Consider the following 13,253-nt stretch of genomic DNA (forward strand, 5'->3'; position numbering starts at 1 on the left):
GAAAAAACCTTCAGTAAAAGTCTCCTAAAAAGCTATGAAATGAAAAAGTAGCAGCTGATTCTTACAAATGTTTCTTCCTGGAGGTTTATGTTTATCTTCAGTATTTTTGTTTAGGATTGTTTGACCCTCACACAGCCCTGTGCAGAGGGCATATATAAAATCAGAACAGCTCCATTTTGAAACACGTGGGGTGGCTTCTGAGCTCACTGGCTCTGCTGTAACTAACACTGCAGCACCTCTCTATCTCTCTCTTAAAACTGAGACATCAAAAATGTTTTCTCCAGCCTCCTCCTCCTGGCCACACTTCACCAACATGTACCTTGCAGAAGATGAGGGATAGCAATCCATGAACTTTACGGCTTCAATGCTGGGGTTGTTCCTGGGCCAGCTGCTCCTCTGGGTCCTGCTGATGGTCAAGGTATGCATCTCTGGAAAAAGCTGGCTTCTGAAGCAAGAGGTATAGCATTGAGACCTATTTGAGATCCGTTCAAGTGCACTGATGAGCTGCAAAGCAATAAGGCATCTAGTAGGAACACGTAAGTTGGTATTTCAGCACTTGCCAAGGAAGGGCATTTATCTGCTATTAAGTCAGCACCCATCAGGATAACAACTAATTGAAACCAAAGGGACCGCTCACAGCGTAATATACCAGGCAACGTGAATAATGATAATACTATTTGGCCCTCAGTTAGTCATCTACAGTTTCCTTCTAGAGCTAGAGAGCTCTGGCTGTATCTCCTGCTGCTGCACGTGGGCTCTGTGTGGATTAATTTGTGCCTCTGAAGAGGGGTGACTGCTGCTCATGTCTGCAGGTGTTTGGCCCAATCTTACCCCTTCCATTTAAGAACTGAAAAATCAGTTATTTTTTTTCTTCCTCCTTTACCACAAACTATCTGGGGTCTCTCAAGTGTCTCAAATAAATCTTTCTGATTTCTCTTTGTGCCTGCTAAATTATGGCATCTTTACTGCAGGATAACAAGCCTGGCTGCCTCCCAGCTGGTTTCTTTGCTGGTTGTCCAGCTGTTAGCCTGACCAGAAAGGTGACATGGATGTCTGTCACAACGCAGGGTTTGCCTTTTCTTTCACATTACTTATGTTGCTGTAAGTATACTTGATGAGGTTCAAACACATGAAGTCTGTGGGAATGAAAATTCCTTGTTATTGCCCATTAACATCTATGCAGGGAGACTGGTACTCAACAGTACCAGTGGATGGGGATTTTTTTTTCTTACTGCTGGGCTTGTTTCTTTTTGTAATATATCTTCCTGGAAACTGATTTTGGTTCTCCCGTTGCTGTCTGTGAACTTTAACAAGTAGACAGACTACTGTGATGGCTGCTGCTGCTGAACAATATTGGATGAGCAGACAGGGTTAGTGCTAAGTTTTGGAACACACTCAGCATGTGCCCCTTGAAGTCTGGATTCTTTCCTGGGACTTGAGGTCCTTCTGTGGACTGCTGCTGTGGCATTGCCTCTGCTCATTAGATTTGATACTTCTGTAAGTATAGAAAGGTGGCTTACTGTTAATAAGCTTCTCTGTTAATCTCAAGCGTGTCCCCTTACTGTGTAAAAGCTCCTTGCAAACATAGACTCTCATCTTGGCTGTGCTTCTTCGTTTCTGTTTGTGCCATGCATTGCAGTAACGTATCATTTTCTGAATCCTGCCAGGAAGAATGTCTGCTATTCTTCATAGTCTTCTTTATAAGATGGCTTCTGTAGTGTTAGTCCTTGCCTGCTCTGGGAAACAAATACTTTGCTGACAGTGTTTTTCACTGATACATCTTGCTGTACTATTTTTGAAAGCTGGTCTCGTCTTTGCACTTGGGCAATTCTCCCTTTAGAAAATGTGACAATGAAACCCATGTGGCACCTTTTGTTTTCGCCCTAGCTGCTGATGAGTCATTGGTAGGAGACGCTCTCAATGAATTTTAAGTTTGCACAGCACCAAATGAAAGTACTTATTTGGACACTTCCAGTCGATGTTGTGCTCAAGCACAATAGCAGCAATTAACTTGAATGTGATTATTGTGATTTCTGGTTTTGATCCCACCAAAGATGTCCTCAAACACATCCTGCACTGTGAGCTACCAGATCTGAGGGTGGGAGGGCAAAGCACAAGGATGTGTATTTTGGCCACTTCTGAAAACAGAAGCATCTGGATGTAGATTCTGTCTAAAGGTCTCACCCTGCAAAAATGTCAGCCATCATAGTACCAGATTAGATCTTCACTTAGCTCCAGTATGTTTATCAAACTGCAAGGTTTTGCTTTTCCCATTCCCCTGCTTCTGCAGTCTAAAGCTGCTGAGGAGTTTCATAAGAATATGTAGCTGTAGTTCCTGTAAATGGGTGAGAAAAATGAACTGCCAACAGTCGTATACTTTATCAATTAGCAGACTGGAGCTGGAAAAAAGAATTATGCCCACTTGTCCTCAACAGTTTCCTGTTTACTGGATTTATTGAGCCCATTCAACTTGACTGAAACATACATCTGGATATGCAGGACTGCTGCTTAATATGTGTGAAGCGGGGGATTTAAAAATCAATCATATTGAGGAGCAACTATTTTCAATCCTTCACTCTTTCACATTTCTGCCTTTTCATTGTGTTCTCCAAGCTGTGAAAGCTTTTAATTTCAGTGTGTTTGACTGACACCCCAGAGGATGTGACTCATGAGTTAAGGGATGGACAGGAAGTGTTCAGTGGTTTCTCAGTAGGGATACATCTGTCCTGAGGCAGTTCTCCTTTTTAAGTGGCAGGGGGCTTTAGTGGGAAGAAAGGAGGTTTTGACTAGGAATTATAAAGGGTATCTAGTAGAGGCTTCTAAGAAAAATGCTCACATAAATTCTTTTAATTCTGTGCTAATAGGGACTTGTCAGTGAGCATCCAAAGGTAAAGTTTGGCCAAGTTTGATCAGCACAGAGAGCAGAAAAGGATGTGGCAGCCCAGAGTGCCTTCTTTCCCCAAGTTTCCCTGGTTGGAAGAGCCACTTCTCTGGTCTTGACAAGAGGTCTAGAAAGAAAAAGATTCTGCCTACACTAGAAATAAAGCTATGCAATATGCCTACGTTCTGACACAGAGCTCCATGGGCAGTTTTCTGTGGGCAATTTCTTATTCTTTCCTTGCTTCCTTATGCTGTTCTCTTTGTCATGGTGTCAAGATGTCCTGTGGATTTTATGACTTGAATTAGCTCATGCTAAGTAATTTACCTGAATGTTAACTATATAATAACACAGGGGAGGTTCAGGTTGGATATCAGGAAAAGGCTTCAGCCATGGGGAGGCTGGGCACTGGAACAGGCTCCCCAGGTCAGTGGTCATGGTTCCAGACTGCCAGAGTCTTAAAAAGGTCTATTGGTCAGTTTAATCCTACAGCCTAAGCTGACTAGAACAAGATATGTTGCAACTATAATGAGTCTATTTATTTCAGTGTATTCTTATTTATTTATCTTTCTGTTCCATAGGTTCAAACTCAGCTATAGCCCTAATCTATTTTATATATGGTTTTCCCTGGCTTCAAAGTTTTGGTTCAGACCCCTAGGAAAGTGCAGAGAGTTTCTCCAGACAGAAATCCGTTCAGCTTTCTGATGTGTCATGGAAAGACTTTTTTTGGGTGCTCATATGTGGAGCCAGTGAAGCGTTTTGAAGCATCCCTCACCTGCAGACCACTCTTCTGACTGCTTTGTGAGGGAGACGCTGGGTAAGGGATCTGTGAAAAGTAAAGCAGCTTGAAGCTTTTCTTGTGATCTTGCCAAGCGGGATAAATGGCTTCCCCATTTAAACAGGTCAGCCTCTAGGAGGTTTCTTTTCCAATTGGCTGCTGTGTTAGGGCACTCTGGGAAGACATTCTGTGATGTCTCGGAAAAGTTCAGAAAATGCATATAATGTTTCTCAGTGTTAAATTCTTTCATTACCATTGAAGGAACTTCTGGGATTTTGCTTTTTTATTAAAGAAGACTACAGGTGTGTAGGAATCAAACTTCATAAGCTTATGAACTTGAAGCAAATGAACGCATTTCCTCCAGTTTCCTATGGCTCTAATCTCAATAGGCTTTGATAATATAAGAACAGGGAAAGGACAGCTTGTGGTGATGGACAGTTTAATCTCACCTGCCTGCTGTGAAATACACTGGTCGATCTAGAGAACTGCAAAGTATAAATTGCCTTTTTAATACTGATAAACAATAAAGGGGTAAACAAAAACTTAAGGAAATATTACATCCTAATTGTAGTTATCTGCTGGGATCAACAAATCTGGTTCATCCCACAGCTTCTGCTGTTTATTGAGTCTCTCAGCCCCACAGTAATTATTTCCTTAGCCCTTAGTTTGTTTGTGCTGTAACAATGGCTTGAGGATGAGAAATTCTGTCCATGTTTATTATGCAACCAAAGCAGCTGACCAGCTAAGTATCTGTCTGATTTTTTTTTATCAAGGAGTTTGTTAGCAAACTTATAATCTAAATTATGTCCTGATGTAATGTAAAGAAAGGGAGGTGATGGATAATCCTCTACCCCTCTCCATCCCATTCCTTACAAGTCAATAAGCTGCATTCCGTGCTACTTCAGGCTGTTTGCATGGAAAAGAGGTAAAGAGGGAATAGACTGAAATTATGTAACTTGTTTAATCGTAGAATTATAGGGCTGGCAGCAATGCTTCAAGTCTCCCTCACACCCAGCCTTTACTTGTGCCCTCAGAAGAAGCAGGATCCTTTCAGAAACTCCGAGCTGAGTCTCGCCTCTCTATCACAAGGCAGAGATGGATCTTACCAGATTTTCAGGCTGATCTGATGAAAGAGAGATGGAAAAATGCTACATCCTGTCAGTTTACAATCAGGCAGCCTCCAGGTGCCACAGCTTGGGAGTACAAACACCATGAAGAGCATCTGTTTGAGAAGATCTAACACAGGGAAAGAGAATGAAATTGAGACTGGGAAGAATATCAGAGCAATGTTTCACATCAGTGAGGACTACTGAGTATGACTGGGAAAACAGCAGAAATGATCTTAAGAGTGGGGTGATAACTATGAACCAACCCATGCACACTGCCCTGTAAAGGAGGAGGAGCTTGTTATCTGCCTGGTGGGGAAACTGTACATCAATTGGTTGTTTGCAGTCTAATGAAGGATCCAAGTGTGCTGCCCAAAGGTGGACATTTTCACTGATTTATGCCAGAGGAAGACTCCTGGTAGCACTTCAGCTCAGTCTGATTTCAGTGTGTTGCACTCATGTCTTATTCTAGTGAATTAGGCCAGAGTGGAGTCCTTTGTTAACATAGGGTGGTCAATTGTATTTTGCCTGTAAAGCTTTATTTTTTATGCCTTTTTCTCCTTTTGCTTCAGGATCCCAAGTCCCGAAGCATTTAGAAGAGCAGGCTCAGTTACAAGCACTGTAAGGGCGGTGGAGATGTGTGGCTGCTTACAACTGTCATGGACAGATGTCATGGGAGCTCAGCATTTTGAACAAGAGACAGGCAGAGCTGTGCTGTCATGTCTAAGGAATATGATCCCCGTAAGAGGAATGATATCTGCTATCCTGTAGGGCATCATGTTGATGGGTGATGTTAGCCTCTGAACTGCTTTTCATGACACTTGAGTGGGTCACTGGTAGCTCCCCAAAGAATTAACTGCTGTGGTGAGGTGGGAAAAGATGTCTGACCTTGGATAGCTGGCCTTTGTGCCTCAAGCACAGCAGCTGGTGCCCTCCCTCTGCAATTGTTTTGTGGGAGTCTGGGAGGGCAGGCAGGCAGGCATGGAGACATCCCTTTCACAGAGCAGAAAGGGGCTTGTCTGGCTGTGCTTGTATGCTTGAAACGTGGAATGAACTTAAATATCCCCTTTAACTTTCTTAGAAGAAATCCCATTTGCATGTTACACCATTATTAGCAGAGACAATGGGACAAACACTGGTATCCTGTTAATTATGGGCATGCTAATGATATATACTTCTGCAGTCAAATAGCTCTGTAATTCTATTTCCTGTCTTAATTTTGTGCTTTGCTGTTTGAAATGTTAATGAAGCCAGAATTCTCAAAGGTCATCCTCTGAATATATCGGCTTTTTTATTTTTTATTTTTTTATTTTTAATTTTGTTTCAGAACAATTTAAATGAGGTTTTGTTCTTAATGTTGCTAACAATGTTAACTTTTCTGTTTAATTAATGAAGGTGTAGGAATATGCCTTGGCCCTGGTCAGCGAGCTAAATGAGAACAGCTCTGTGTTCTTCTCTAAACCATTCCCTGCCATTTTCTGCCCTGATATGTTTCCTGTTGCCCTGTTTCCCCCAGCAGCCCCTGCCTCTTTCTCTTCAAAGATGACATGGAAGAATAGTTAAAGGAAAAAAGAAAAAGAAAAAACAAGAACAAAAAAAACCCAACAGAAAAGTGCAAATTTAGCAGAACTGAGCATTGCATTTTCCACGAGGCCATTTATCATCCTCAGAAAGTTTAGGTTCTTCACAAATAATAAAGCAAAGAACTGGTAATTGCAGTTTTCGGCTAATTGGCAGAACTGTGTCATGCAAAAAGGAGAATTTCTACACTGCCTTTGCTGACGATACTTGAAGGTTGTTTTAAACTTTCTACTAAATTAAGTGATTGTCCCTTGTCCGGGTTCAATGTTAATCCAACAGGTGGGGTTTTCATTTGTTTTTAATACTCTTAGATGACGGGGAAGTGGCAAGTGTAAGAGGTTGTTTCCACCAACTCGATTTGTGTGATAAAGCTCTCCAGGTCTGTTGTATGCACCTTCATATTGTAAGCTAGGTTCTGCTTTCTTTTTCACTGGAAAGCAAATGGAAGCTCTGGGTTATTTGGTGCTTTTGTACATGACCATACAGCTTTTTGGTGCCTTAAATACCTCTCATGCAGCCAAAGCTTCTCAGTGGTTAGAAAATGCGGGAGCCGTTTGTCTGGCTTTTTTCAGTCTGAACTGCTGACAGTTTCCAGCTTTAGGAAGCTCTCACCTGGCTCCCAGTGTTTAAGTCTCTGATACAGTGGGGCTGAAAAGGAACTGGCCAGGGGGAGGATATGCAGGTATTTGTTTCTAATGAATTAATCGAAACTGGATCAGAAGGGAGTGGTGGAATTTTTAGCTAGCTAATCTATCAGCTGTACTTGCATGTACCTACAAATCTGTGCATGAGAGGCAAGCCAAGAGCTTCTGCAGTAAACTTGCTATTTTTCACATATTTAGATAGCGTGATCATCCTGCATGTGGAGGGCAAATGTGTGAGTGGAATTTTACCTGCTTCTAATATAATCAACAGAGAGTTTGCTTACTTCTCTCATACAACGTGAAGGTGACTTTGGTCTACCTCTTACATTTCTCACTTTACAACTGAGATTGTCAGTGTCTTTTAGCTTCACTGCCTAGGGCTGGATAGTTCCTCAAATATTATTTTACAGCAAGTGTTTCCACCTACAGCGCTGAATTTGCATGCAAGAGCACTTCAAGGGCAGCTTCCCAGCCTACAGACCCTGCTGTTCAGGTAGATAGAGGACAGTTAATCAAGTGTCTGAATGGAGTTCAGCAAGCTTTGCACAGGTATTCCTGGTGTGTCTCAGTGTCAAAATGGGGCAGTATTTACCCTGTGGTGAACAACCCTGGATGCAGATATAACAGCTGCTTGGGGAGGAGTCTGTGGCATTTGTAGCTCAAGAACACCCACTAGCTTAAAACCAGGGTTGTGGCCACATAAACTTCTAATCTAACACAACTGGAGAGACTATAAGCCTCTTAAACCAGCTTTTCCTGGTTTGTGGACATCACTTGTCCATCAGCCATGGTAGTAGAACTGCCCCAAAACTGGGGAGGAGAACCATGCTACTGGTTAATGTCTCCTGCAACACTGCTGTTCTGGGGGGTGAGGCAGTTCGATTATCTGAATGCTTACTACACTGATATTGCCAACTTTTCTTTTTTTCCTCCACTATTATAGATCTAATCATAAAGTCCAGCTTGTACCCAAAGCACTAGCACATCCATCAAGACGCATTATGTTCTCTAGGGCTTTTTATTTTTATTTATTTTTTTTAAATAAAGACTGTATATTTGGCATTATATAAGAAATCAGTTTTGAGAGAAGATTGATGTTTTCAGCAGATTTTGGTATTTTATGATATTTACAAAGCCCAGAGAAGTGCAGAGGGAGAAAAATATGACTAACTTTTCTTGAGTACTCCAAATAGTTAAATTGAAGTGAAGCTCTTTGTTGTTCCCCAGCAAAACAAAAACAAAAGTCTCTTTTGTTTTGTGTGGTAATTATGGATTTTCATGAGCACTCCCTGGTAATCAGGTTTAATGACACCAAACCCAAATCACATTATAGTCATTTTCCAAGGCTGTGTTGGAGACATGCCACATTAACCCAAAAGAACAAAGCTTTCGACGACAAGAAGAGTAAAAAGACAAAGGGAAGCAGCAAAGAAGTAAGATTTTTCTTACCTGTGACTGTACCCTTTGCACAATGGGATGCTGCACTAGAGGAATAAGCACTGATAAAAATATTGGAGAAATAATGTTGTCCTTGGATATCTTGGGAATCTAAGGGATAAACTTGTGTAAGGATTTACTCTTAATTTTATCTTCTTTACTATCATGTCTATTTGATTAAGCTAATAAAAAAACCGTGCTGCAGGTTGCATTATGTTATTTTAATATGCTCTTTTTCTTCTTGCTTGCTAAGCCTGACTTAGCTCAGTTGTCGAGTGCCAAGGGTTATGGGTTAGACTGTTCTGTGAGCTCATGAGCTGCAGAAAAAGGTTGGGGCTTGGTGGGTTGGAGGAACTTTCTATAGGAAACTAATGGGGGAATCTCATGTCTGCTGTGATGAGTAATGCTTTAGCAGATGCGCATGAAATGATGGAAATAGATCAACTGTACCACCACATTGAGCACTGAAAATAATTTTGGAAAGCCTGTCTATCCAGGCTATCCAAATAAAAACTTGATAGGAATTTCATTGCTGAGCTGAGGAGGGGATGTGGTCAAGAAGTAGGTAACTTAAAATTCATACAGGGAGCATGCTTTAACATAAATGCATGTTTTGAGTTCTGGTAAGATATGAAGTGTGCACACTGGCACACTTGTATCCATTTTTCTATTATGTCATATGCACTTATTAGTGAAAACCTCCATGTTATTTTTTAATATGTGCTGAGTGAGTAAGATAACTCTCAGTGTGAATTTTCCTGCACTATAACTTTTGCTTTCTGGCTTCCACAAAGCACCGTAAGGACTTCATCTGTAATTAGTGAGTTGTTCGCATTGCTGTAAAGTGGTAACCTGCTGTAGCTATTGTCTTCTTGGCTGTACACAACTTTCAAAAATATGGTCTAGGATGTCATTATTCTTTTCTTTGTGGTTCAGAAAAGAAATCCATTTTCTTTGATAAAAGACCCATTGATCTTTGTGATCTATAAATCATTCTTTCAAAAGAAGCCCTTTGAAATATCAATTCAAGGTATTCTCACAGAATATAACTTTATAGCTTTTTCTAGTGATGGAAGATAATCCTTGCGCCTATCAAAAAGGAAAATCCATACTATTTTTCATTGAATTTTGTGACTTTAGTTGAAGCTTTCTGAAGGCCCAACATTACCATCTCTAGCCTTGTATACCATATGAAGTCAAAGCCTTTGTGTCAAAACAGCATTTCCTTACCTCCAGCAGAGCCTGAGATAATTGAATTAAAAACAGGACTGTACGAAACAGCACTCCTTGCAGCACTGCAAAGGCTTAGCACCTTTCATGAGGAACACTTGTGCTGTGTGTGATTTCTTCCTATTTCTATTTTTATTTTATTTTATTTTATTTTATTTTATTTTATTTTATTTTATTTTATTTTATTTTATTTTATTTTATTTTATTTTATTTTATTTTATTTTATTTTATTTTATTGTCTTTTAAGGAACTGGTTTTCCATTACTGTAAACTGCTTTAGGAGCCCTGATAAACTCTCTCCATAGGATGCGTTTCTTAGATGCCAGCTTGAAAGTGTCTTACATCCAGTGGAAATACCTGATCTTGCATAAACCTGTCCTGGACAAATCTGCCTCTACCAAGGCTACAGGCCAGGGTCTGCTAAGACTGTCGTATTTGGTGAAACAACTGGAGGGGAGGTGGTGAGTGAGTGGTGTCATCATGCTCTCACACGAGCTGTCAGTCCTGTAGCTATCAAGTTTTTTGGCATAAGGGTGCATTCACGTTTCTCCTTATGCAATAAAGGACTGAGACTTTTCTTTGTATAATCTGAAAACCATGGCCACATCTTCAAGGAAAGCACAATGTACGATAACAATGCTGGCTCTATTGCTAGTGGAGGCTAGAGAGCGGGCCTGGGGTGGCTGCCTTTCAGTGCTATAAGTAATGAGCAGTCCTTAAGTGAACAGTTTAGAATTCCTCAGAGCCGTTCAGAAACCTGCTGCACAAACCAAGGAATAAACGCAATGCAGCTCTTTTACATAAATAATCCTTTCTGCTTCTAATCTTCTGATTTATTCCCGTGGTGGCATATTGTTTGCGGTGTTTATCTCAAGGGATTGCTATTGATCTCTATTGAAGTGCTGAGGAAATGCATTTATCTGCATGAACCTGTGTCACTGTAGAGGCGCTCTGTGTCTGAGTGTACAGTTCTCCTCTTCGTGGTGATCACGCCTTATCTTTATTTCTCTTTTCCCTCCTCAGTTTATCTTTTGGGTGGCTGGCGCAGAGCAGTGGAATGCTTGGTGTGGTTTGTGAAACTGATTTAGGAAGTCAGCAGTGCTTCTAGTCCAGATCTTACCTCTTCAGTCTGTGACCTGACTGTGGATATAATGTGATTTGGTTTGGTTTTTTTTTAATAACTTTCTCACAGAGACATCTATACTTCAAGCATGTTCAGTGAAATTGGGGCACTCAGTAGAGGAGGGGAGAAGATGGTAGTGAGGAAATACTACCCAAACTGCATCCTTATTGAAGCTAAATAGGGTATTCCCAAAGGTTGAGAAAAGGACCAAGATCTGAAAGTAGCTGGAGTGCCATGCAGAAGGGGGAGGATTTTGTAGCAAATGTGTCCCTCTGTCTGTATTCTCCTCTGAGAATGTGAGGTCTGAAGGATTCTTCAAAGAGCAGAGCCTTCATCACAGGGTTGTCTCGTCTAAAACTGCAGAATAGAGTGAGAAACCTCTTAGGTCTGGTCCTCAAATGAGAAGATTAAAGAGAAAACCACACTTCTATTTTTGTTCATTTGTCCTTCAACATTAGAAACAAGGCAAATGTTAGATTTCTGTTAATTTTTTTTTTTTCCTGTTATTTTTTTTTTTAACCTGGCTTGTATTATAGGAAATGTCAAGGTAACTGACCAAAGCTTTGGTATCATTCCTATGGGTTTTCCTGCCCCTTGAAAAAGGCAACTGAGCAGTTTTTGTGAGACCTAACATCCTGAAGATCCAGATCCAGAGCAATCAGATATGTCTTTGCCCCATTGCACAGGCTGTCACAGCAGCTGGCTTCAGGGCCTTAGGCAAAAAAATCTCCTTGGTCTTCAGCAGGATGCTGTGGAAGGAGTCTGAACTCAGATGAGTTCCTTAAAATCACCCGTAGAGTTCTCCTTCACATTTCTGTAAGGAGTTCAGATGCCATTTCACTGTCTTCCTTGGGATAAGTCAGCTTTGCTGTGGAAATCAGTGAGGCAGGCCATATCCTTGCTAGTTGTTCTGCAGAACCAACCTGCTTGTTCCTGTTGGCTGGGTGAATGGGATTTTGGAAAGATGCTTAATGTCTTTGAAGTATTTTTCTGGTTAAATATTGTTAATCGTCAGAACTATTCAGTTCTTAAGGTAATTTGTGGGTTTCTTTTTTTCTTTCTTTTTTATTTTTTATTTTCTTTAAATCCATTAAAGGCATGAAATGGAAAAAATTCTTTGGTTCAAGATTATTCAATGTAATTAGAACAGTGTCACTCATCTTAGTAAAATCCTCTATAAAAGTGTTTTTTTTTCCCCCGCTCTCGTTAAAACTTAAATCCATGATACATAGGAAAAGATACAAGTTATTGTTCATTTACTCTGTACCTCGCCATATAATATATTCCTAGAAATAGGAGGCTCTTGGTTTTAGTTTTATAAGTTGAATGCAGCTACTGCTACTATAGGTTGCTGCATGTATGGGAGGCCTGGAAGTGCTTTCTGCTGGTATCAGATTAACTACCTCTGTAATGTATGAAATCCTCATGTAAAGGATGGCTGTGCAAGAAGTGTGGCTGGGATGTGAAATATGGATTCACTGGACACCATTAGGCAAGGCAAGCTGCAACGTTATTATCTGCTTGTAGATTGTCTTTAATACCGGAATACATGTTGAGCATCCTTCTGGCCATCAACCAGATGCTGATTGTGACTTGTTGATTTCTCGATTCCAGCTTCAGCCATGACATTCCAGGCTATGAGGAATAAGTTACTCTTACTACCAGTGCTCGGGATGATAAAGAAACTGTTATTGTTTTTCTTCTTCTCTGCTTTTGTCTTTAATTTGATTGCATAAAACCTTATTTTTCATTTTCTATTTTGTTCCTGTAGATCTCATGGTTCAGTGGAAAAGAAATCATGGGATGCTGCTTCCTTCTGCAAGCTCATCACTTTAAATTTTGATCATTCGAGTTAGTATTATTTCAAGGACTGTTCATTAATTAGGATTTGGATTGCCAAATGTGACATTGTGCCTTGTGTAATCATGTATCAACATATCAATGACTGTGCTGTTCAGCAAACTCTAATAGCCATTTTGGGCAGATAAAAATTACAATAGAAATTAAAAGCAGATTTAAGTAGTTTTATGCTTATGCTTTATGCTTATGGCTGCATATATCTAAATTTTCCAAGTGTTTCATTTGATTATTCTGGACTCATCTATTATTATTGAAAGATTTTTCCCCCCTTTTCTATGCTTCTCATGACTTTTTTTTTTTTTTTTAAGTATCACCATTTGTTCCTCTCTCTGTGTGATGAAGAGACCTCCTCCTAGTTTTCTTCACAAAAGTTTGGCTTGCTCTCCACTTGAATCCTAGGAATGAATTTCATTTGTAGCCTGAAGATCCATAATCATTCTTTGTCTACATAGCTCACACCCTGTCAGAGGCTGCTGTTTCTTACAAATTGCTGAATACCTGCAGTGTTTTGCCTTCTTTCTGTTTGTAATGATTGTGTAACAGCTTCCACCATTCCCTAAGTGCTATTACTGTAGTCTGTTCTCAGTTTTCTGTGCTCAGTCTTGCACTTCAGCAA

The sequence above is a fragment of the Coturnix japonica genome, chromosome 9 (genome assembly GCF_054131305.1).
Source record: "Coturnix japonica strain WE chromosome 9, WE-NBRP24, whole genome shotgun sequence".
Lineage (NCBI taxonomy): Eukaryota > Metazoa > Chordata > Aves > Galliformes > Phasianidae > Coturnix > Coturnix japonica.